Raw genomic sequence first — 4,817 nt, forward strand, 5'->3', positions numbered from 1 at the left:
TGCGCGCTCCCCATCGTTGGAAGGATGCTGAGGCGATATAATGTGACGGCGCATGCGGCAGAAAGCAACTAGCCGCATCGAGGGAGCCGTCCGCACGGCGAGGCATCTTCTTGGCGCCCTTCTGCCACGAGAACTTTCGGTAGCCAGGAGCCAAAGCGCGAAAGCACTGCGCCGACGCTGCACCCTCCGTGCCGCTGGAGCCGTCGTGCGCCTCCCAAAGGTACTGCAGAGTGCAGACGCCGCAGCGAGTCTCAGGCCGGATGCCGAACTCGTCGCGCTGCACAAACGTGTCGGCGGCACGGAAGCGAGCGCGACCCTCGGGCGTCGCACGAAGACAGCCAGCACAGCAAGCAATGCCGCGCTTGCGCCGTTTCACGTGCTTGTTGTTCTTTCCAGCAAAACGGTACCAAAAGAGGACAGCAGCTTCAAACCCAAAGTGCGAGCGGATGGCGATGAAGATGTCGGAGAACCGGGGCCCTGTTAGCTCTCCAAAACCTGTCATTGCCATCATCTGCAGATCCGCCGCGTAGTCTGGATCAAGGCATGCCCAACCCTCCTGCATCAGCTTGTCGTCTAGGGCCATAGCGCGCCTTGCGTTCTCTGAAGACAGCGTCTTGGCAACAGTCTCGCACACCGTGCGGAACAACGGACGAAGGTCCACCGCCGAGCCAGCGTGCATGCGCGCGTGGCTATGCAACTCTTGAACGAGGCCCTTGAGAGATGTCTTGACATACGGAACCTCGGCACCACTCATGTCGTACGTCATGCCCGTCACGAAGTTGCGGCCCAAGTGAGCACCTGCGTCGACCGCACGCTCTACAAGAGTGCGCAATCGGCGGTTGGGTGTGCCGCGCATAGGTGTACGTGACGAGTCGGCCCGACTTGTTGGGGCCTGTGCTGGTGCCGGCGGTCGTCGACTGAGGGCCAAGGAAGGAGGCAGATAATCGTCGTCCTCGTCCGACGAGTCGACGCGAGCCGCTGACGCAGATGCCTTGGCCTTTGCCCGCCTACTTCCCCCGCCCAAGCGCCGTACGCGTCCGCCGCATTCGTCGCACAGCTCACTTTCACTGCACGTATGCTTCTCCAACGGTAAAAATGGCAGCTGGTGCTCCGTCTCGTGCGACAGTTCGAGAGGCTGCAGCCCAAATTCTGGCAGCAGCTGCGACTTCCAAGTAGCCACCTCTGCTGCCGCTGCCACTGAGCGCTCGCACGTCGCCATAGGCGCCCACCTCAGCCCAAGCCCGTCGATTCGGAAGAGCGCCATTCGCACACCACTCGGCGTGAGCCCCTCCAGCAGGAAAAAGCAGCGGCGGAGCTGCGACTTTGTGCGCCCACGTTCGAGTAAAAGCAGTCGCTGTGACGTCGCCACCGACCCTGCCCCCTTGCAAAGGGCGGCGACCACGTGCCGCGGAACGCGCAAGCCCGCGTCCGCAAATGCTGCCACAGTCGGGCAGTCAGGCGATACGCCCAGGACCCGCTCCCGTCGAGCACGCCCGCGTGGTCCACGCTCGTATACCGCCATCGTCGAGAAGATGCTGGCGGTCACGGCAGCCAATGCCGAGTACACGTCATCCGGGAATGGGCCGTACAGCACGCGCTTCTCCCACTGCAACCCGTCTTGGGCCCCGTCGGGCACAAGTGCTAGCAGCGCGCGGACGATGTGGAGGTGCCGCTCGTTGACGAAGGAGAGAGTACGCATCCACCACCCGCCCTTCGGCGCCGCCTGAACCACTAGTGGCTGCCCCTCAACGCCTATGTCGACACGCCTTCCCCACGAGAGAATGTACTCGGCGATGAGAGCCTCTCCCTCGCCGCACGCAAAGAATGCCCGCACATCGTCGCGCGTCCAAAATCTGACAGTCCCATCGGTCGTGAGCGCAAGCCATCCGTCAAAAAGGCCAACACGAGGCTCCACCATCGCCTCCAGCCGCTTCGACCCAGGCTGAAAGCTCGCAATCTGGGCAAGGACAGCGCTGGCATAGCCGGCGCTGCCCGGCGTCTGCGCAACAGCCAGAGCGACAGGCTGCTCTTTTCCCTGCACACTTTTGAGTCTCCGACCATACGCGGTGCGCTGTGCGTTGGCTGAGAGGGCTGCGACCTCGGCTGGACTTGCATATGGCGTCATCTCCCTGACGCTCGACGCGCATCTGCTGCAGGACGTGGCCGAGTTGTGGTTGACAACGTCTCTGCAATGCCGACACAGCCACCACTCCAGCCGCAGCTGCGGCATTGTGCGCCATTCGGCGGCCGACGGTATCTGACCGCGCTGCGCTCGCAGCTGCAAAGACACCGCCGCAAATGCCGCCGGACCCGCATCCGGAAGAGCCAGGATTCCAGCTGCCGTCGATGCTCCATCGCCCGCAACAAGCGTGCGATGCTGCGTCACTGCGCCAAGAGGCGCAGCAACCTCGACCTGGGTATTGCTCGGGTCCGCAACGCCCACGGGGCGAATGCGATTGCCTGGCCCTATCGCCAAACGGCTCTGCTCCTCCTCTTGTCTGGCGGCAAACGCAAGCTGCGGCACAGGCCGCGTTGGCGCAGAGGAGGCGGCAAGCCTCAACGCGCCTACCCGTGGCATGCCGCCGGATCGGGCCACGACTAAGGCTGCAGGATTCGGCCCCGCCTGCTGCGAGTGCCCTCCCGTTGCGGTGTCCATTTTGCGTGCAGTGGGACTACAACTGTAGCGCGTCGGCAGGATCCCCAAAACCGTCGTAAACCCCCCAAAATTGAAGTCGACCGCCCAAAGCTGCCCCCCCCCCCGCAAACTCTAAACCACCATAAACTACACAAAACAGGGGCTCCAGGCCCCAAATGACGTGTGAGTGTTAGAGTTGTTAGCTGTGATTGAGCGAACACACCCCCGCCTTAGCGACTCCATCCCGCTCCACGCACCGGATCCTATTCTTGTACATGCACGCCCTCCTCGCACTCTCCGTGGGCGTCTCGCTTCCGTCCGCGACGCGCAACACCATCTCCATCGTCACTGGCATGGGCGGCGGCAAGCAGTCGCTTCCGCTCGCGCTCTGCAAGTGGCCGATTTGGTGGGCCTCGCCTGGCGCCGTGACGTGCGTTCCCGGGACGGCGGCCGAGGCGGTGGCCTCTGCGGCGGCGGCGGACGAGGTGGTGCCCTCGAGCTTTGTCTACCCGGCCGGCTTTGAGCAGCTCTGGCTGCCGGAGGACCTGCCGCTGCCATCCAGCCGGCTAGCGGTCGGGGCGGTGCTCCGTGACGGCGTGCCTCTCTACCTCTTCCCGTCGGTGGAGACCGTTGTGACGCGGCGCAGCGGCGGCGGTGGCGGCCTCGTCGGCTGGCACAACCGCGGCCTCAACTCGCTCCCTCTCGGAGGGACCTGGATGCCGTGGGCGGGCGCGGGCCCTCCCGAGCGGCTGCGGCTCTCCGCCTTTAGCCGGCGCCTCCCGCCGCTCGCCGACCAGGGCGCGGCGCCGGAAGGATCCTCGCCGGAGGAAGAGCGGCGCTGGGCGCGGGTGGCCGAGCCCGCTGCCGTCGGCCAGGCGGTGGCGCTGCTGCTCGGCACGCTCGCCGACGCGCCGGACGAGCTTGGGGAGGGGTACCAGTTCCTGCTCGCGCCGCTGCCGGGCGAGGCGCTGCCGGAGGGCGCCGTGCAGCCCGGCGTGCAGCTCGGCCTCGTCCTCTCCGACGCCCTCTCCGATCCGGACCTGAACGAGCCCGGCTGGGCCGACGAGGCGGGCTGCTTCGCCGCCGCGGACATCGCCGTGTACCAGGTGCCGCCCGGCGGCCGCAGCGAGTACCTGCCGGCGTGCTACAAGCCGCTCTACAGCGGCGCCGCGCCGAGGTGAGACACAGTGATAGGCATAGGGGGGGGGCAGGGGAACGGGGCGGGGTTCGGAAATTCCTTTTTTGACAAGGCCTTCGAAAATTCTTTTTTCGTGGGTAGTGTTAGAAAGAAAGAAAACAGACACCCCAAGGGAGGGATGGGAGGACGGCACGCCGCCACCACACAGGGATTTTAATGGTAGTGTGTTGGTGCTAGCCGTCGCCCACGCTAGGAGGCATGAATTCTTTTTTGCGCGCAAGTACACTCAAAGAGATCGCTCAATAACGGCAGCAAAAGCGCGGGCGAACGGTCTCGCCGGAATGATGTCGCAGCCGCCGCCCCCGCCGCCGGGTTCCGCCTCGTCGTCCGCGTGGGGCAAGGAGAACTCGCCGGCTCCTGCCAAGAAGAAGGCGCGCAAGTCGTCCATGTCGGCGAAGCGCGTGTCCTTCTCGAACACCGTCTCGATCAAAGAGTTTGCAAAGGGGGAGGCGATGTCGCCCGCGATGAACACGCGCTCGCGGCGCGCCTCGATCTCCCTCCTCGATGGGGCGGCGGGGCCGTCGTCAGCGGCGAGCAGCGCGCTCGCCGCGCCGGTGGCGCCCTCGCCGCCTCAGCCGACGCTGCCGTCGCCACTGCAGCCGCAACGCGCGGCGGCGGCAGCGCCGCAAAGCGCGCCGGTCCGCTCCTCGCCGCGGCGTACCGCAGCCGCGGCCACGACTGCAGCCCCGGCTGCGGCCCCAGCGCCTCCCGACCCGGTCCCGGCAGGCGGCCTCGTGAGCCCGGCCTGCTCGGAGGGTTCGGAGGTCTTCTTTTCGCCGCGCGAGGCAGCCTCCCCGGTCAGCTCCCTCGCCGGGCTGCTCGAGGCGGAGGAGGGGGCGGGTCTGGCGGCGCCCGCACCGCTGTCCAGCCTGCTGGAGCAGGACGAGGCACGCCGCCGCCGAAGACGAGCCGGACGACGGCGAGGTGACGATGGAGATGACTGTCAGCGTCGGAGGCATCCTGGCCGCCGGTGCGACTGACATG

The sequence above is a fragment of the Emiliania huxleyi genome, assembly GCF_000372725.1.
Source record: "Emiliania huxleyi CCMP1516 unplaced genomic scaffold EMIHUscaffold_3, whole genome shotgun sequence".
Classification (NCBI taxonomy): domain Eukaryota; phylum Haptophyta; order Isochrysidales; family Noelaerhabdaceae; genus Emiliania; species Emiliania huxleyi.